The 20,787-nt window shown below is 63.3% G+C and overlaps 1 long non-coding RNA gene across 1 annotated transcript; it reads right to left on the bottom strand.

Moving 5' to 3' along the window:
* Nucleotides 1-6,705: 6,705 nt before the first annotated feature.
* On the bottom strand, nt 6,706-12,693 carry LOC142032667 (uncharacterized). Its single transcript, XR_012650942.1, has 2 exons — nt 10,690-12,693; nt 6,706-9,960 (listed from the first exon to the last, which is right to left on the bottom strand). It is a non-coding gene; the product is annotated as an uncharacterized LOC142032667 (long non-coding RNA).
* Nucleotides 12,694-20,787: the final 8,094 nt, after the last annotated feature.

The raw sequence follows: 20,787 nt of genomic DNA, 5'->3' as shown, positions 1-20,787 counted from the left end.
GAAATAGGAGAAATGCCACAACCTGGGCCTTCCAGAGGGCTCACCTGCACTTCCCAGGGCTATTGGCATCACCTCGCCTCCTCTGGCAGCAAGCAGAGGTCACCAAGGTGGACAGGCAAGAGTTGCCTCTGTCAATGGCCTCCAAGGGTGACAGCTCACCACATCTCAGGCCAGCTGATCATCCCTCTGAGATGAAACTGCCTTTGGCCAACACTGCTTTCCATAGCCTGCCCACCCACCAAGCCCATCGGTGCTGTAACACACCTCCCTCAGCCCAAAGCCACAACCCCACCACCCACCTCCTCCTCCCTGCCTCTGCAACCCTCACCAGCCCCTTTGGCCACATTCATTCAGGAAGGGGCACAGGGAAAAGATCCAACCTCTGTCTACCATCATGATAAAACACATAGTAACCATACCCAGGGATGCTGGCAAATGCACCCACTCAGTGTGGCACAGGAGGGGCTAAGTGAGAAACCACATTAGCTTAATTATGGTGCGACATGTATGGTGATGAAGTAAAGCCGGAGGTGGGGACATGGGCACTAGCAGGTTAAGTGGACATGTGCAGGGTGGCAGGTCTGGATGATACTCACCCTGGGGGACCACATCAAGACACCGAAATCACCCTGCCATTAGCTGAGACCTTGGGGACACCCAAGGGATGGAAGAAGATTAGGGACGATAATTCTCTTTAAGTGGAGGGATAGAGATGAGAGACTCTCAACCTGATTTCCACACTCAGAAAGAAACCAGAATGAATAACTAAACATCCCACCTGCAAGTACTGAGGATAACCCCAAACCCATATCTTACAAGCACAGCAGATCCAGCCCATCCAGTTCCCCTCTCCAACAGGATGGCAGTCAGTCGGTGGGTGAAAGCTGTCAGGCTGGCACAGCCTCACCGCAGGAAACTCCCAGTGCTGTCCAGTACAACAGGCTCCCAAAACCAGGCAACAGGCTCTGGGGTGACTGCATGTACCTCCACTTCTGCCTGGACCTGCTGCTACACCCCATTCCAAGCCCAGAGGCAGCAGCATCCCCCTGCTGCCCTATTAGCCCTTCCTACAGCCTCTCCCCAAACCACCCAGGGAACCAGCTCCCTCCATCCTCAGCTCCTTTATAGCTCTGGGAAGCACTTGCAGCTGGGTCAGGCTGGGCAACACCTGGGTGAAGGGATGGGCTGAGTTAACCCTGTGCTCACCAGCCACCAGCCTAACACCGCCCTCAGCAGCAGCTCTAGAGGAGAGGGTTGGGGACAGTTGTGCATCCACGGTTTCAACTGGCCTGTCCCATCCCACCAGTCCGCTCTCCCGTGCCTCAGTTTCCTCTGTGTTCCTGCCTGTCACTGCGGTTCTGAGGAAATTCCTGTTTTCTCCTCTTTTCCCTCCTTGAGGTGTTTCCCAGACAGGCATCTTTTGCCATCCCAGCTAGCCTGCCACAAGACTTGCAGCATGCACACCCTGCTTCCAGCATCTCTAGGACTGGTGTGAAGGGTCTGGGGCACAAACTCAGCCCGTAAAAGGGTTTCCCTCCCACTGCCCCTGCAGCTCTCAGATGGGGCTTTCCAGCCAAGCTTAGTGGCCTCCCAGAAGCATCTTGGCCTCTGGTTGCTTCCCGTGGCCCAAAGACCCCAGGAGCTGGCCATTTCCAGCCGCTCCACCAGGAAGACAGGATTAAATGCCCGAGCTGGCTGGGATTTCCTCTCCCCAGCCATGCCAGGCTGCTCTGGCAGCAATGCTGAGTGGCAGCCTGGCACTGCCTGCTTGGATTTGGCCCAGATCCCATTTATCCCATGATTTTCCCTGGCCCACAGCCTCTCTCCTTCTTGCCAACACCGTGGAAGCTGCCTGCTCTCAGCCCCAGCCTCTAATGTGCACCAAATTTCCCTCATGCAGGTGAGGGGCTGGGACCCCCAGACCTCCTGGCCGCTGCAGAAATCGCCAGTTTTCTGTGGCAAGCAGGAATCTGGAGAGGACTTTGGTGGATTAGACACATGGCCAAAACGTGGCACCTGATTCACTCAGGAATGGTGTGAATCCCATCCCATGTGGCTGCCGCTAATGACAGGCTTTAAATAAACGAGCAAATGCTTGGCAACTGGGAGAGATTTTCCTCTGGCACCATGCAGCATCGCCTGCAATATTTCTTCTCTGACTCTTCCTCCACCCACATCCCTTCCCCATCTGGCAGGTTATTTCCATCCCATTCCCTTTTCCCACCAATAATGTGTCTGACACTACCCAAACCTGGGGAACGGCAAGGTGTGAACGGGAAAGAGCTGCTGGTGCGACGCCACAAGCTGCCGTTCCAAGAGCACGAGAAGCATCATTTCAAACCCTCGCTTTCTGGTGTTTTACATCTGCATTAATTTAGACTGATTATATCCACTACAAAGTAATCAGAGCAGAGTTTCTTCATCCCAGCTCTGGGTTTGGATGTGGTGCTGGGTGATGATTTGAACTGGGAGAAACCCACTTGTCAGAGAGGCAATGCGGGGCAGCCCCAAGATGTGGGGAACACCCTCTTTGCTGCTGCTGCAGTTGCTGTTTCCAGACATGACGGGTCTCAAATTCACTGCACAGGCAGCTGGGCTGGAGCAGAGCGCTGGCAGTGGGGTACGGCCCCCCGGGACGGGGGCTGCAAATTCCCCCGGCCAGCCCACGCAGGGACAGACATGCAGGTTTTCTCCCTGGGGTCTGTGGCGGCTGGAAAGGGGTTTCCTGGCAGGTTGGCTTTGCAAGCCACATGAAGGGGTGACAGTGCCCGTTTGGCTTCCCAGGGCTGTGGCGTAGCCCGGCGCCCCGACGCCGCAATGATGGGCGGCCGCGACCGTGCCGCCACCACGATTCGTGGCATTTTGGCTCCCTCTGGTGGAAACACGTGGGAGCTCCGGCGTGTCCCACAGCCACGGGCCACCACGGGCCACCAGCTGGCCCTGCTGGTGTGAGGCTCCCGGGCAGGGCAGGCGTTTGCCTGCATCCCCACTGCACCGCCGTGGTGGGCTTGGGGTGGGCGGGTGGGGGGTGGCCGTGTGTTGCGCTGTGCCAGGGATCGGGGTAGCAATGCCCACATGGCTGGGGGTGGGTGCAGCTGGTGATGGGGGCACACTGGGGACATGCTGGCATGGTGACCCCCTGGGGAAAGGGGGGCCTGGAGCAGGTCTGGGCTTGTCCACGGAGAGGTGTTGGGGGTTTGCTGGAAAATGGGGGAGGAGGAACATGAATGGGGAAGAAGGAACATGAAATGGGGGGAGAAGGGGTGTGAAAGGGGGAGAGAAAGTTTGCATACAGGGGAGAGCCTCTCTTGGGGATGGGGGGAGCAGAGCAGATCCCCCCAGCCCCATCCCATCCTTCAATGTCTGGAATGTCTGGCCACTTGTGGTCATTTATTTTCCCCCTTTCCCTTGCCCAGGGGACTTGGGGGGTGTGTGTGGGTGTGTGTGTGTGTGTGTGTTCCTCACCAGATCAGCAGGAGCTTGACTTCTTAATGCAGTCACAGTTTGGGGGTGGCCAGAGCAGGTGGGGTACAGCAGTGGGGTGACAACGTGGGGAGGAAAGGAACAGCACCGGTGGCTGAGGGGGAAAGGCAGGCAGTGGGCAAGGTTTTGGGGGATATGGGGTGGCGGGAGGGGGACATAAACCCCGTTGGTGTTCAGGACAGCCTGGGAAAGCAACGCTGCCAAGCCCGGTCCCTCCGGCCGGGGAAGGCTGTGGAGCGCAGGGACAGGAACGAGGGGTTTGTGGAAGTGTCGTGTGTCCACACGATGGCACCAGACCCGGAGCGGTGTCCCCAGCCGGGCTGGCACGGCAGGACCCTGTTCCCGGGCCTCAGGGCTGTGTGACCTCGCACCTGGGAGAGACGATGGGTTTTTTTGGCAGTGCCCCACTCGCGGAGGGAGTTTAGGGTAAGGGCTGTGCAACAGCTCCCTGCCAGCAGCTCCTCTCAGCATCCCTCCAGCTTTGGACGCTCCTGCTTTTGCTCCGGGTGTAAAACTGGAGGGAAGTGTCTAAAACCTGGTCCTTGTTTCTCTGCTCCGTTGCCTGGTTTCATCTGCCGTCACTTCTCTCTACAAAGCTCACCTGGCTCAGGTGTGGACAGAGACACTCAGCCTGGCACACACGTCCCAGTGGCAGGGACAGAGCCTCCCACCTCCCCACCCTACCAGACAAACCAGACCCCCTCCCCTGGGAAGGAGGGAGGCAGCGGGTGGGCGAGGTGGATGCAAGGGAGCAGGGGCCAGAGGGACGGATCCTGCCCCGTGCTTGAGCAGCTGGCAGGGCACATGGAGGCGACCAGGATTTGTTGCTCTGGGTTTGGCAGATGAGGGTTTTGACCATCCTGTCCCATCCCACGGTAGCCTGGGCAAGGAGAAGGGGCCAGGCTGGAGGCCACCGCAGAGGGCTTGGGAGCATGATGACTGTACTGATGGCATCCCTATAGATCACCTGGGTTAAACCGCATGCTATGCAAGGGTCCCAACTGATCCTGCATGGGCCCAGTGCCAGCAGGATTAGACCCCAAACCTCTCAGCGGGCAGCCAGGCTTTCATCCATCCGCAGCGCAGTCCCGTGCCTCGGGCTGGTGGCTATGGGCCAGGATCCCCCCCCCGGCTCCTCCACCTGAACTCTTCCCAAGGGATATGTGGGCCCTCCTCTCGCCCCACTGCAGCCAGATTTTCCCCTGAGCCCTTCTCCATAAGGCAATGTGCATCGGTAGAGGATGAGGCCCCAGAGGGGACATTGGGGAGCCCAGAACAGGCTCAGGGGTCCTTCTGATGGAGCTCCCCCTTTGCCCACGTGCTTCAGCAGGGTGGGGGCTTTCTGCTGCTCACAACTTCGCCTGTCGCCAGGTTTGCATAGGCTCAGTGGGGAGTTTTCCTTGTCGGTCTTTGCAGCAGTCCAGGGGGTCCAACACAGCAGCGATGCACGCAGCGCTCCCTGTGCCATTGGCAGGACGGGCGCATCCCCTGGACGGGGCTGCGAGACCCCTCCACCCCCTGCTCCATCCCCCAGCCAGACTTGTCACCGCCATGATGTTAGCAGACAAGCTCTTCCCTGCTCTCCCTAGCTGCCCCTCACGCTGGGAAGCCACCCGAGCTCCCCATTCCCATCTCTGTCCCTGTCCCCATCCCCTTCCTCCCCCAGGAGCCCCTCAGCCCCAATAAGCTCAGCAGCTGTTTAACCAGCAGCGAGCCAAGATCCCGTCACAGCCAACAGCGTCTGAGCCCACCCTCGTGCTCCTCCGTCTGCCTGCCTCCATCTGCCGGCTCTTGTCCTACATCTCAACTGGCAGTGCCCTGCGAGCGGGCTCTGCCCTTTCCCCATCCCTCCATCTTCCATGCGCGGGACGGAGATTTGGCTCAAAGGTCTCTACAAGGCTTTGGAAATAACACGGAGGCTGGGGGCTCACTGGAGCCAAGGAAGACACTGCAGGATACGCAGTTTGGCCGAACCCAGGGTTTCACCAAGAGACGCTGGGCTATTAACCCTGGGCAACCCCTTTCCCACTCAGCATCCTTAGGAGGGCTCAGGCTGCATATCCCGGCTTTCCCCATCTCCCTTTATCTAACCAAGCTGGCCGCTGCCCGCCCCGCGCGGCTCTAAGTAGCTTTAGCTAAATCCCCAGCCGGAGGAAGCTACTAATCCCCGTGGCTTCGTGGCCAGCGGGATCACTGGCAGCGCCGGAGCGGGCAGCAGGCTTGGGGATGGCACAACGGAGGGGCAGGCCAGGTCCCCAAGGAAAAGGGGCAGCAAGCGGGCATGCCGGCGAGTCCACTGCTGCCAGCCCGGCGGACCAAAGCCGTACGGCTGTGATGCTGCGTGGCCCAGCTGGAGTCCCAAAGCCAGCGGCAGGAGGGGAGCAGGGATTTGTGCCTCGGAAGGAGCAGCTCCATCACTTTCCACGAAGCAGATGTCAGGGCTTAGGAATAAATCGCCTCCAGCAGGAATGCAAGCTGGGGGAAATGTAAAACCCACGGCCTCCCAGCAGCCACGGGGACTGGGACCAGAGCGGAAACTAACTGGGCTGTGGCTTTAGAAGCGGTACGTGGCCAATGCCACCCCGGCGGGCCCCACCGCTCCCAGCCCGCCCCGGCCCACCCATGCCCCGCTCCCCACAGCCCCACTGCTGCCTGTTTCCACGGGGAAGTGTGTTTCCCGTGGAATGAGAAAACGTTCCTGACGCGGGCAGCTTTTTCCGCCAGGATTTCTAAAAATAGGAACTCAAGCCAAGCCAAAAAAAAATAAAATCTTTATTTTCCTTTTTTCACTGTTTTAAGACGAAGCTTTTACTGTTGCCCCGGGGGCACCCACCCCACCCCACCCCCGCCCCGCCGTGCCTGTCCCCCACCCGGCGTGGAGGGAGCCCCGGGGTCCGTGCCGGGGACGGGGGGGGGGGCAGCGGCTCCCCCCGCCGAGCGGCGCCGGCCCCGGAGACCGCCCCCCCGCCGCAGACCGCCCCGCCCGGCCCCCGGCCGCCCCCCGGGAGGCCCCGCATCTCCCGCCGCCCCCCCCCGCGCCGCACCGGCCCGTCGCCATGGCGACAGTGACCTCACGCGGGGACGGGCGAGCGGACCGGTCGCGTAGCAACCGTCCCGGTGACATCAGAAGCCCGGTCCGGTTCCCACGGAAACCCGCGGGGCAGGGAGGGAGGGAGGGAGGCGGGGGCCGTTCGCGGGGGGGACCCCAGGCTTTGGGGGGGGGGGGGGGGGGGGACGACCGGGGCAGCGGCCGGGTCCCCCCCGTCCCGCAGCCACCGCCTCCCCGGGAGCCCCCGAGCCCGGCGGGAAAAGGGTTAACGCGCATAAATCAGCATATCTTAGTGACGTCAGCCGCGGGGCCCCGCTGCAGTCAACTGCGGGGAGGGGGGGGTGTTGGATAAGGAAATGAGCCCCGGCCGGCCCTCACGGGGGTTTTGGGGGGGTAAAAAGGGGCAGTGCATTCCCCCCCCCCCCCAAACCCTCAGCATCACCCAGCCGTACCCCAACCCTCCCCGGGCGGGGGGCACCAACCCCAACCCCCACACGGCTCCCCCCGCCCTGCTGGGGAGGGGGACGGGGGTCCACGCACCGTGGGGGACACCGCATCGGTGGCTCTTGAGGGAGAAGCACGGAAAAGGTTTAGGCCGGGTGCTCCTCACGCTGCAGCTGGGTAGGAGCGTGTCCCAGACGAAGCATCTGGGGTGAGATGCTTCCTGCCCCCCCATGCGCACCCTTCATCCCTCGTAAGGTGCATCCTTCCCCCCACCTCATGTGGGCACCCCTCACCCCGGCAAACACGCTCCCCGGGCCCTGCGCACCCTCTCCCGTGGCTCCGAGCCCTGGATGTCCCTCCAGCCTCAAGGGAGGCCTAAACCTCTCACCACCTTGGGCTACCAGTCCCCAAACTGGGATGGCTCATAGAGGGGTGACCGGCGTCACCGGGAGACCTTTGCAGAAGTTAATTCCCAGTGTCACTGGTGTCCCCAGTGGGATTAGCCACTAGATAGCACTCTTGCTTTACACACGGGCGAGGGAGCTGGCAGGTATTTGGCAGCAGGGAGAGGGGATGCTGAAGGCAGCCTGTTCACCCAAGCGCTACCCACCACGCAAGACATAATCCCAAACTGGGTGTGCTGCAGCAGCTGGGAGAAAGCCAGCTCCTCCAGCCCCACCGCCAGCCAAAAATAACCGTGGCAGGGTGACTTTCAGCGGGGAAGCGATCTGCACGACTGTAGGGGCAGGGTACTGCGCGCTGAAACGCAGCTGCCTCCGGGTCGGTGACTTCTCATCCCTTGGGATTAAAGCGGCAAGGATCAGGGGATGCTTTGGGTGGGGGAGAGGGCTACATCTCCGTTTTGCAGCTCACCTGGACACAGTCCTGTCAGTGAGATAACCGCCCCTTCCTGGGACAGCCGTCTCCACAGGAGAGCTATGTGCCAGCCACTCATCACCCCTGGGAGAGGCTGGATTCATCCCCATGACCCAATGCACGCTGCAAATTCCCCTCGTGCATTTATTTCCCTCTCGGTCGCTGTGACTCACGCTCTCCGTCTGCCTGTTTACAGGCTGTTTTCCCAAGGTCCCTGCGGAGGCAATGACCGGTTGGGAAGAACTGGGCTGCTTGCCCAAGTCCTTGAGGGGAAGCCCCCGGAGGTCTGGGAGTAGGAGGGAAGGGGCAGGAGTCGGACACCTGCATGCTGGGACCTCTCCAAAGTGACAGAGGCCACTGCGTATCCCACAGACCAACTACACCCACAGACTGGCTACAACCAGGAATCCGGGACGATGCCGGGGCTGGCAGCCGGGCGCCTGTGGGGCAGAAGGTGATACCACCCACATGGCTCCATCTCCAAAAGGTCAAGCATCACCAGCCTGGAAATGGTGCCCATGCTGCCTCCCTTCATCTCCCATCAGTGGCTCTCCGGCATGCCAAGCCCCCTTGGGCCAGGGATGGTGGGGAAGGACCTCAACAGAGTCGCAAAGGGATGGAGGGCTGATGGCAGGGGAAGGGCAGGAGGGTGGAGGGAGCCCCAAGGGCTGGCGGGTTGCCCTTGAAATAGCCCCTGAGGGAGGTTCCTGGTGCATGTACCCTGGCCCTGCATCCCAGCCCTGCCTCCCTGGGGATGCTGAGGGAGGGGGAGCGGTGGTGGGGGGAGGCTGCGCTTTGTGGTTTCACGGTGCATCTGTGCCCTTTGAATCCCCATGTGAATGTGGAGGTGGTAAAATGTCACCAGCTGGGCCGCGGGGAAGGGGGCCGGGAGCGTAAAACCCCAACAAAGGGCGGCCATTGTCTGAGGAGAGGCGGTGGGGGGCTGGCGGGGGAGCCCGCTGCGTGCCCCTCAGCCCCCCCGGCCCCCACCGCCCCACAGCTCAGGTGCCAGATGAAAAGGCAGCTTTATCCCCCCGGCCTCGAGCCCCCCCGTGGGAGGCGATGCAGATCCCCGGCATCTCAGGGCACAGCCCAAACATGCCTCCCTGAGAAGCAGGGGAAGGCAGAGGGGAGCACGGTGTACCCCAGCCCCCTGACCCCACTCTGGGCTGCCGGGGCCACTCTTCCCCATCCAGCCCCTCCATTCCCACATCCTGGCAAGCCTGGCCCGCGTGGGCAGACAGGACGATTCCGCTCAGGCTCGAGGAACAGCCCGGCCCCCTGCCCGGCTCCTCCGTTTCAGGGCCTTTTATGGCCATCGGCTCCGGCAGAGCGGCAGCCGGAGTGGCTTCCCAGCCTGCCGGGTCCCTGCCAGGCAGGGGGAAGGGACGCTGGTGGGGTCACCCGGGGATGGCCCGAAGGCGCCTCACCCTCCGCAATGCCAGGCATTGGGTTCTGCCGTGGAACAGCAGCGTTTTGGGGGGCACCACGTCCAGTACGCTGCCAAGTTTACTTTGTGCCTGCTGCCGTGCACTGAGATAGATGGATCGAGGGATACTCCCCAATATTCAGCAAGAGTGTTGTGAACTCCACAGGGTCCCGAGTGGAGGAACTGTGGCACGAAAAGCCCCCGCCCCCTGATGGAGCAGGGCTGAACAGCCCAGCCTGGCTTTGGGGCAAGGTGCCAGGGAGATGGTGGGCACCAGGGACAGGGTGGGTGGAGGAAGACGAGAGCCATCCCAAGCCCTCACCTCCATCCCCGAGCTGACAAGCTCCTGTGCTCCACCCCAGGAGTCGGCTGCACACAGGCAGAGGCAAAGCAGTCCCCCAGCCCCAGGGATGAAAGGTGTTGCCACAAACACCGCCCGTCATTTCCTCCTCCATGGCGGGAGCTATAGAACAGGTTCTTCAGCCACCCCCTGGCAGGATGACAGGACAGGGAGAGGCTGGGAAAGGTGCCAGCTGAGACTTGGCACTGCCGGTCAGAGTCGCCCCGCGCACCGACGGGAGAGGGGCACCCTGGATCCCCCGGTGGGAAGCTGAGCTGGATGGGTGCTGGAGGGTGCTGCGTGGTTCACTAACCTTGGCCAAAAACCCTCAGGAGGCAGCTGTTAGGGGAAAACGTGGATTTAGTGAGTTCACAGGGTTGGGATCCAAATCTACCCACCAGCTCCAGACAAGGTACAGGGACAGAGATGTCCTCAGCAGCTGAGCAAGGTGGCCAAGGCTGCAACCCTCCCCGCTGGGGTTGGTGGTAAGATACCCCCTCCCAGCCACAACCTGGGGTCCCAAATGGGGTCCCCATCCCCATTCCTGGGCCAGGGGCTGCTGGGGGCAGGGGGCAGACGTGCTGGCAGCTCTGCAGCACATATATCCCAGCGTGAGCCCAAGTGTGGGAGTTTACGGGGCTTTGACGCAGGAGACGTGTGATGGGAGAATTGTTGCCAGGCTCGGGGAGGGATCCAATCGCACCGGGGTGCTCTCGGCAGATTAAGGATTGGAAAGCTCTGGTAATTACTTTGCAGTATAAAAATAGGCCCAGCTTTATCCCTCGCCCTGATTTCCTGCTCCCGCCTCGCCCTGCCCCACTCCTCCCCCCCACCCAAGGGCGAGCAGATGCCACCCACCCAGCGAGCATGGCAGGAGGGCGGAAAACAGCTGCCGGCCTGGTGCTGGCGTTTCTAGGGTGGAGGGGGTAAAAAACAGGGAGGGGGGGCTCCAGGATGGGGTGGCTAAAGCAGCACAGCGATGGCATCTGGCTGGCACATGCAAACTGTGCGGATCGGGGGCCTGGGGCTCTTCTGAGCCTGGCCACGCAGAGAAGTGTCGCCGCATACTGCGGGGCATCGTGCCAGGGGAGGGAAGAGCCCAGAGACATCAGCAGAGTAGATGCCCCGTCAGGAGAGAACCACATCTGTAGGACCATCTGACACAAAGAGGGAGCACGGCTCCAGCTCTGGCCATCCTCACGTGCTGGTGGCTCTGGAAGGACCCAAGAGAAGGCTGCTCCAGACACAGAGCATGGGACGGCACGGATGGACTCGGGGCGTTTCCCAGACCTCCCATTTCCCTTTGCTGGGGCCTGGGCACACATGGTGTTTGGAGCCACAGGGACAAAGCATGTGGCAAACACTCCTGGACACGTAGTCCAGCCTGTCTTCTCACCTTCTCCCACAGGCTGCAATAGCTCTGGCCAATCTGTATCTCACAGCAAAACCAAAACATGGCCTCTCCCCCTTGTCCCCATCCTTGCACAGCATCGTCCTCCTTTGCCAGAGCCTGCCTGGCCCAAGCCAAAGGAAAAGGTTCTCCATGCACCCTCCCTGCGAGGCCTCCGCAGCACCCAGCACGAAGGCAGCAGAGCAGGCAGCAGAGCACGCCGGGACCTGTAGTCTGGCAGCAAGCCCCGGTGTGTTCCATGCAACCTATTTAACTGTGCAGGCTCCCACCCACCCCAGCCCGCCGGGAAAACGGCTCAGCTGCATCCAGAGGCTTCTGGGTGGGGGGACGGCAGCTGCCAGCCCCGTTCCAGGCCATGCAAACCTCAGGCCAGTGGAGCAGCACTATAAATATCTCCTTTTGCGAGACACGGTCACGCAGCTGAGATCACGTAAGGGGAAGCGCTGCCCTCCTGCAGGTCCTCTGCAGCCTCGGTGCCTGCGCAGCACAGCCCGCTCTCCCGGAGTCCCCCCATCTCCAGGTTCACGGCGAGGGCATTGGGGTGCAGAGCGGCAAGGCGGCTGGCAGAGCGGTGGGCGGACCGTGCGAGCAAGCGCAGGCGGCACTTCTGCCACCAGCACAAGGAGGGGGCAACGGCAGCCCCACGAATCCCACATCTGCCCCCCAGCCACCCTTTTTCCCCATTGCCACCCCCAGCTTCCTTTACAAGCACAACACCCCTAAACCCACCTCGTACAGAGCTGCCAAGACCCCGCATGGCACCCCCATGCCCACACACATATTCCCCCCTCCCTGCCGCACTCTGGGCGCTCTGCGCCCCTCAACCCGTGTGCAAATCCTGCAGACCCTCCGTACCCCAAAACCTGTGGTAGGATGGCTGGGAGGGGCAGAGCCCCCTCACCCCCACCCATCGGGATGGCTGCATCCCCTGTCTCCAGCAGAGCCCCCAGCCCGGGGGGAGGCAGCGGGCAGGGTGCCCTGACACCCCCCCAGCCCTCGCACGACGCACCGTCGCCCCCAGCCCGGTTTAGCAACCGAACAACCCTCCCCTCCGGCCGGTATTTTTCCACCCCCCGCCCTCGGTCCTTTGTTCTTTGCAAATCCCGGATCCGGCCCCCTTCCCGGCAAGGGGGTTGCATGCACCCCCCTAGCCCCCCGAAGATTCACATCCCTCCCTCCCCCGGCGAATCCCCCCGGGGTGCCCCGCTGCCCTCGGCGGGGGCGCGGGCGGGGGGGTACCGGGGCGGGGGGGGGGGGGGGAGCTGAGCCCCGGCCCGGCCGTCCCCGCCCGCTTGCCTGGCTGCGGCCGCTGCCTCCTTCGCCTCTGCCCTGCGCCGGGGCCGCCGGGGTGCGGAGCCGCCATGGGGTACCGGAGCCGCCCAGGGGTACCGGAGCCGCCGCGGTGCCGGAGCCGCCGGAGCCCGCCCGGGTACCGACCCGCCGCGGTGCCGGGGCCGCCGGAGCCGGTCTCGGCGCCGCCGCTCTCCGCTTCTCCCCGCCCTGAGCCGCTGCCTCCCGCTCCCCCGGGCCGCCACCGCGGGGCCCGGCCGGGGGGGGGGGGGGAGCTGCGTGCTCCCCGCCCCGCTGCCGGGGGGACGGGGACCAGGACTGCGGTTGGGGAAGGACCCCGACCCCCCCCCCCAATCCCTGCTGCAGTGGGGGATCTGGTCTCACCCCCCCCCCCAGCCCACCCCGCCGCTGCAATCCTCCTCCACCCGCCCCAAATCTCTGCCCCCCCCCCCGCCTTTTCTCCTGTGGGTGCTGCTGTCTCCTGTATCCCTGATCTCCACTCCCCAGCACCCCTCTGCACCTACGTGCACAGCTCTGCTCTTACCACCCGCCCTACAATCTCTGCTTCCAAGGGTGCTGCTGGCAGGGTGCCCCCCCCCCCAGCTCTCCCCTTTCCGGGATGTAGATGACCCCCCCGCCCGCCATAGATGCCCCATCAGCAGCATTCAGTCCCGCAGAGACACAGCCCCATCCGTCGTCCGTCCCCCCTCCCCGGGGAAGGGGGACTCCCTGCTCGTCCGAAGCAGTTTTCACCTCCCTTTCCCCTTGCAATAAGGACTCCCCCCCCCCCCCCCCGCCCTCGACCATCTGTGCTGTGGGAAGAGGTTGCTCTGCCCGGGGCTCTGCAGCTGGAGCAAGGAGGACCCCAAGCTGAGAGCGGGGCAGGATGCCAAGGGAGCACGGGGCAGGGGAGGGGGGCACAGAGCCACCCCCCCCCCCGCAAACCAGTAGGGTCTCCTGGTGTGCGGTAAGGGACATGCTGGCTCTGTCCCGAGGACAGGGGGGAGCAGCAGGTACTTGAGGAGCAGAGGGAAGGGGTGACCAGTCCCTCCTGCTTTGCGTTGGGGGAGTTATTAATTGCCCGGTGCCGTCGTGAGAGCAGTCCCCTGGTCCCGAGTTTCCTACATGGGCAATGAGGGGGGTGCAGCCAGCTGGTTGGGGAGGGATCACAGCGGGTCCACAGCAGCCCCAGCTTCAGGCTGTGCTGTGAAATCCAAGCACGACCAGACGGGCTGGTTGTTTGCCTTTTCTGTGCCCGTGCCCGACAAAGCGCCCGCGGGCAGCCATGCTGGCAGCTGCAGCCCACCCATGGATCCAACCTGTCTCCGGCCACCCACATCCCGAGCCCAGCTCTGGGTCATCGCAGCCACCCTGTCCCTGCCCCAGAGCTGCTGAGGACGAGCCACTCCGATCTGCTCTCCGTGGCGGAGAAGGACTCGCCGGAAAGACGGAAAGCTGAGCTGCTCTGGCAGGGAAAAGGCAAGTTAAACCTCCCTCCCTCCCTGTTTTGATGGGGAAATCTGCACAAATCCAGTGTTATCCTGGTGCTTTGGGGCTGGGGCTGTGTCCAGCTCCTGGCAGAGCCTGGCACAGCCCGCCCTGCTGCCTCTCTGGCCACCCGGCCGCTGCGCTGAGACCGCGCCAACTCGTTTCACCCAGGGCAGGCAATGACAGCTCCCTGCTGAGCAGGGCTGGACGGGGCCGCTTAGCAGCCTCTCTTGGCTTTGCCTGCTGGAATGAGCGGAGGAGGAGGAGGGCTGGTGTGCCGGCAGGGAGGAGGGACCGTCACCGGTCTCCTGGTGACACTTGGCCAACTCATTGCATCCGGTCTCTGCCCTCCCCTTCCAGCTGCCTGGGCTGGACTGGAGCTGCCCGGCCTGAGATGGCTGCCCCGCAAGCCACGCGTCCCCAGGCACTTGTTAGGGGCAGGGGATGCTGTAGACATGCAGGGGATGAGGGTGGCACCTCTGGGCCATTTGTGGGGTGGAGGGAGCTGGGTGACAGCAGCGGGATGGGGGGTGGCACTGTAGCGCAGTGAGCAGGAGGGAAACTGAGGCACGGGGGCTGCGCCCGGGGGCAGGTGGGAAGCTCTGCCCCGGCTCTGCGGAGGGCAGTGCCTGGGTGGAGCGGGCACGGCGCTTCCCGGGAGGGCGGCAGAACCGATGGCGGAGAAGATAACGCTAAAAATACGCCAGCCGCTTTGTTGCCGGCGACAATAGCCCGCAGTATTTTTAGCTGTTGTGGCGTTAGCGGCAGAGCGGCTTCTCTGATCCCACTGCTGCCCCATCCCTCCCTCGGTGCCGCCAGGCCCCCCGTGGCCCCCCGGGGCTGCTTCCCGGTGCTGTGGAAACGGTAACGTTAGAAACTAAACACAAACACCTCACCGGCTGCCACCCCCGGCTGAGTCACGGCGCTGCCTGCTCCCCTCGCCCCTGCCTCCCCCTCCCTCCCTCCCACCCCTTGGCCCCAAAAGCAGGAGCTGGGGTCCCCCGAGCCAGCTTCTCCCGCTTATGGGGGATTGCTTCTCCCAGGGCCAGGCTCGGGGTTGGCATCGCTTTCCCTCATCCCGGGACTCCAGTAGCTGGGGATTTATGGAGTAAACTCTGCTGAGTGGCATCGCTGTCCCCAACCCCATGACACCGGGATGTCCCCATGCTTCCCCACTACAGAGAAGCAGACCCCGAGCGGTGCCCGGCTCGCCAGCACGGCCCCATCCGTCACCCCCCGACGCGCCGGCGGCTGTGGCTCTGGCACAGCCCCTGCCCACTGCCAGGGATAAAAATAGCCGGGCAGGAGTAGGCAGAGGCAGAAAAAGCTTCTTCACACCCTGTGGCGAGGGCCAGGCTTGGGGTGCTGTACCCGACGCCTTCATCCCATCGAAGGGGAATGGGGTGTATGAACAGGGAAAGGGGGTTTTGGGGTAACAGCAGTGGTGGGGCATGGGGAAACGAGGCAGCTCGGCTCTGCCCGCGAGGGAGGTGTCGACACCGGGTGTCTGCCAGACTCAGCACATCGGTGCCCTCATCCCACCTCGTGGGAGAACAAGGGATGAACAGGACCCTTTCCCACCTCCCAGGGGTGATGAGGCTGCTGTGCTGCCCCAGCCCCCACGGGGTTTTTGGAGTGGTTTTCGGGGAGTTGGCAGGCTGCCATAGGACAAGTGGGGCTGTAGCCCCATAACCAGGGCTGTAGCCCCATAGCTGGGGCCGTGCGCACTGGGATGGCTGCCTACCCTCCACCACCCACGTCCAAAAACCCCCAGCACCAACCAGAAACCTACCCGATGGGAAGCAGCAATTTATGTTCAAGGGCCAGGAGAGCGGCCGCACCATCTCCTCCCTAAAATAAGGCAGTGGCCAGCAGCTGGGCTGGGGCGGGCGGCCGTGGCCGTGACTATGTTAGGATGTTCTGGGGCTGAGGGCAGATCACGTCGTGGGTACGAATTAATTAACGCTAAGCAGTTTTGGATGGCGTCCCAGGCTTTTTTTTTCTATTTTCATTTTAGCCAACTCCAAGCCTGCGGCGTCTGCTGGGTCCTGGGTCTGGTGGGGGGGGGCAGGGGACAGGAGCACCCATGAAGCTGCCTCAGTACCCGCAGGTGCCGGGGGGGCATTGTGGGCACCCCAGTAGCTTGATGCCTTCCTGCTCCCCAAAACACGGGTGCTCCCACTGACCCCAGGGCTTCCTAGCTTTGGTGGCCAGCACAGCCAAAGGCAGCTTTCAGGGCTCGATGCAGCCCCCACTTTTCAGCTGTGGGTTTTTTTTTTAACTCCCCACTCTGCCTGCAAGAGGCTCACACATGCTCTTTGTGCCTGGCTCGCAGCCCTGAAAATTATCTTGGAAAGGGATTTTTTTAATAAAAGTTGTAAGCACCTTCAAATGGTACTTTTATTACCCCAAAATGCTGTGGGGGGTGAAGGGCTGGGGCTGTGGGGGGCGTGTGCACCCAGTGCCTGCGATGGGAGAGTGGTTGGCCCTGGGTGAGAGGGTCTGGGGGCTGTATGTGTCCAGCTGTGCCCGCGTGTCCAGCTGTGGATGTGCACGCATGTCTGGCTGTGTGTGAGCGTGCCAGGGTGTGCGCAGTAGGGCCGCTGGAGGGTGCGGGCATCTGTGGGTGCGTCCTGTGAACACGTCGGGGCCACGCAGGGGAAGGGACATCCCCACTGGGGCGTGCGGCACCACTCGAGCTCAGCCCCCAGCGTCGTTTGCCACTGATGAAACAGGCGCTTCTCCCTGCTGGGCCTGTAATTCCAGAGTGAAAAAAAGGGTGTGGCGGCCGAAAACATGCCCGTGCCCCACGTCTCCTGTGCAGGGGGCCAGAGAGAAGCCCTGCGCCAGCCGGCCTCCCCTGCCCCCCCCGCCCTGATGCCTTTAAATTTAGCTCTTCTTCCATCTCTGGTTGTGTGAGCCAGGCCGGTGGCCAAAACCTGCGCAGCTGTATGCACCCCTTGGAGAGCAGCCACCTGCCCTGGGGGGCTTTGGGGTCCTGGGAAGGACCCGTGCCCTGTCCTTGCTCCCCGTGGCTGCCCCCCCCAGCACTGCAATGTCCCACACCTGCAGCCACCCCAGCCCCTGCCCTGGGCAAGCGGGAGGGGATGAGAAGGGTTAAGTGACATGCCCAAGGTCGTGTCCGTCTCCCCCTCCCCGGGAAGCTGTGGCAGAGCTGAAAATGACCGCAGGCTCAAGGAGGAAAATCCCTGCTGGGCGCAAGAAATAAAATCCCTGTCCAGCTTTGCTCCCCTGGAGGAGAGGGGAATTCTGCAGGCATGCCGTGCACATGTGCTCACTTCATCGGCACTGCCCACCTGGCTGAAAATTGGAGAGTGCGGCACCATTTGCCTGTGTGCACGCACCATCGCCCTGCATGTTTGTGCACGCTCACACACACAGCCCGTGTGTGGGTCCAGGTGTCCCACTGAGCCTCACGCTCACCGCGTGCCTGCATGTGCAACCGCGGGCTCGCCTGTGCACCCACCTGCGTGTGCCTGCAGCTGTGCGCACGCCTGCGTGGGTGAACACGTGTGCAGCATGGATGTGTGCAACTGGGTGTGCAAACACAGAGGTGTGTGTTTATACGTGGGGTTGTATGTGTGTGTGTGCTCAGTGCACACGTGTGCACATGCACACAAGTGTATGGGTAGCAGAGTGTGCACACGCGTGCATCCACAAGCGCACGGGGGCCCCACTGTGTGAGTGGGTGTGGGAGCGTGTGGGTGGGCAGCGTGCATGCCAGCCGGCGTGTGCTGTGCCCAGGCACCACCAGATGGTGCCCTGCCTCCATGTCACCTTTTGGGGACCCAAACCTGCACCCTGTGGAGGGACATGGAGGGTGCATGGAGGGGGACATTGCCCTCTGTGGGCTAATGACATTGCCCGGTGCTGGCCCATAGGTGTTTGGCCTCTCCAGCCAGGCAGAGTCCCCCACCACAGCCAGGGGAGGGTGACAGCGGCGGTGACACCTGCCAGTGCCGACGCTGTCTATGGAAACGATCAGGGTGGTGGATCAGCCCCTTGGTGGCACTGGAGGAGGGGACCTTGCTGCAGGGGGTGCCCTCGTGGCAGGGAACCAAGCAGAGCCTGGGGAAGCTGCGGGGTCTGTACGTGGTTTGGGTGGGTGGGCAGCTCCCCCCTCCCCTACTGTGTACAGCCCTGCCAGTGGCTTAGCCACATGTGGCATTTTTGGGTGTTGATGGCCCCCAGCCTGCAGTGACTCCAAACCTGCCCAGAGCAGGAGATGCTCGACTCACACCCACATGCGTGGGATAGGGGCTGCAGCCTGGCCCCCATCCTCATTTCCATGAGGCTGAGACCTGAACAAACTCATCACATGTGGGCACAGCAGAGGTGAAGGGGACGACTAAGGGGGGGTGGGAGTCGCAATTTCTGGTCCATCACCCTCCCAGCTCTATGGGCTTCAGTGTCGTCGTTCCCCCCTCCCCCAGTCTACCCCATGCACGTGGGTCTCTCTCAACCACCCCACCAGCTCCCTGCTGTGGGTGCCGTGAGCCCCTGGGAGCCGTCACCGGGCTGGGCAGGAGGCTCAGGGCCGCCCAGGAGCCACCCGGGCCCCGCGGCTCCTCCGAACCGGCCCAACCTGCCAAGGAGGCCAGACCTGCTGGGAGACCCAGGCTTCCCTGCTTGGCGGGTTCCCTCCCTCCTTCCCTGCCACCAGCCTCTCTCCCAGGAAGGGTGCCATCCCAAAAAGCAAAGGGACCAGCCTCTGCAGCAACACGCGTCCTCCTTACCTGGGGCTGGGAGGGGACGCGCTGCCCGTGGGGTGCCAGCCATGGGGTATTTTTTTGGCCACCCAGGGAAGAGCCATTGCACCCCTTCAGACAAAGAGCCCGGCACAAAGCTGCTTTGTGCCCGGACTTGCTGAGTTTTCCCTGCCTGCTGGAGCACGGCTTTGTCCCGGGAGAAGCCGGGGCATGTACGGGCACAAGCGTGTCCCAGTGCCCGGCGGCGGCCGCTCGACGGCTGTGCCGCCATGATGTGCCGCCAGTGCTGGGCCTGCAGCCCTCCCCAGCGAGACGGACCCGTGGGCACGGGGATGCGGTGCTGGGCACGGGAACCGCGGTTTCCCACAGGGTTGGGATGCAGGACCTGCAACCAGATCCCGCTCCCGCTGGTGCTCGCCCGGCCGCCGCACCGGGCGTGGGACACCCGCCAGCCGGGAATCCCTCTTTTCCCCTTGGGGGGCCAAGGGATGAGCCCAGAGATGGGGGCTGTGGGGGCACTTTGCCAGCACCGGTTGGGGCAATGGAGGAACCCCCCTATCCCTCCGTCCATCCCTCCATCCATCTGCCCCTCCGCTCCCGCCCCTCCAATTCACCGCCCCATCCCTCACTCGGCGCTGTCCCGGGCGGGGGGCTCACCCCCCACGGGTGTGCGTGCCGCGGGGGGGCGAGGGGCACACACACACCTGTGCGGGACCGGGCGCACCCCCGGGTGAGGGTTCGGGGAGGCGGGCAGCCCCATACCGGGCGGGGGCCCGGGGAGGCCGGTCCGCACGACGCCCCGCTGCCCTCCGTGTTTTCCCTGCAGCCTTTTGTGTGCGCGGCGGCGTGCGCGGGGAGGGCGCCCGGCCTTCTCCTCCTCCTCCTCCTCCTCCTCCTCCCGGTCCCCGCCCCCCCCCGGCCGCCATTTCGCAGCGCCGGCCTCGCCCGCGCCCTCTCCACATCATGGAGGACCAGCGGCGGGAGGAACAAAGAGCGCCCACCCGCCCCGTGCCCCGCGGCCGGGGACACGCGTGTGTCCCTCCGGCCCCTCCCGCGCCACGGCCGCCCCCCCTCCCCCCCCCCGCTATGTGCGAGTTGTATTTGAAGAGGCGCGTTATTTCAGGCCTGGCTCACGCCCACGTGTGATGAGTTTGTTCCGGCCTCAGCCTGGTGGAAGCCACACTGGGGACGTGCTGCCGGTCCTCCTCACCCCAGTACCCCCCCACCCCGGTCTCATCCTGCCCCGGCACTGCAGCCCCGCACGGGGCGCTGCCCTAGGGCTGCGCTGGCACCCGAGGGACACGGCACGTGTGTAAGGGAGGCACAGAGGGATGCTGCGTGTGCACAGGAGAGAGGTGCACAGGTGATGCGTGCACGTGTGAACGTGTGTGCACATGACTTGGGCACTCGTGTGACAGTTTGTGCACATGTGGTGGCGCGCATGGGAGAGTGTGTGCACATGTGAGTTGCGTGTACGGGCGTGTGATGACGTGACAGCACACACAACCATGTGCTCATGTGTGGCAGTGCATGTGTCTGTGCACACTCGGCAGTCTGCACATGTGACACTGTTCACAGATGTGACACTACACATTCTGCGCATGACACTGTGCACACGTGTGACTGAGTACACATTCTGCACACATGACACTGTATGTGCACGTGTGACACTGTGTATACACATTCTGCCCATGGGACACTGCTGATGTGTGACAGTCTGCACATAGGTGCATGCACACACGACCGCCTGCACACACAGCACCGTGTGTGCTCATGTGTGACAGCACACATGTGTCTGCACACATGGCATTGTGTGTGCTCACATGGCTGTGTGCCAGGCTGGGGGGGTGCAACAGCGAGAGCGTGTGTGAGCGTGCACACGAGTATCGGCGGGGGGTGTGTACATGGGAGTCTGTGTGTGGCTTGGGGGTGGGGGGGGTGAGCATGCATGTGGGGGCACAGGTTTGGCACCCACACTGTATGTCCAGGCTGTGCCCTCCGTTTCCTCCTCAGCGTGCGAGCAAGGGCTCAGTGCGAGGGCGCAGCAGTGGGTGTGCATGTGTGTCTGTGAGTGTGTGTGTCTGCACCCCCAAGGGGAGGTGGCTGATAGGACACCCCAGGCAGGCTTTGGGGTGCTGCAAAGGCTGCTCCGACACCCCCACCCCCCCGCCTCCCCAGCGCAGGAGCCCTGACCCCCCCATCCCTCCCCGCGGTGCTGTTCTGGGGGCAGCCAGCAAGGGCACTGTG

Source organism: Buteo buteo, chromosome 7, assembly GCF_964188355.1.
Source record: "Buteo buteo chromosome 7, bButBut1.hap1.1, whole genome shotgun sequence".
NCBI lineage: Eukaryota > Metazoa > Chordata > Aves > Accipitriformes > Accipitridae > Buteo > Buteo buteo.
Note: the sequence above shows the minus strand (reverse complement) of the source record. Positions and strands in the feature narration are given on the sequence as shown.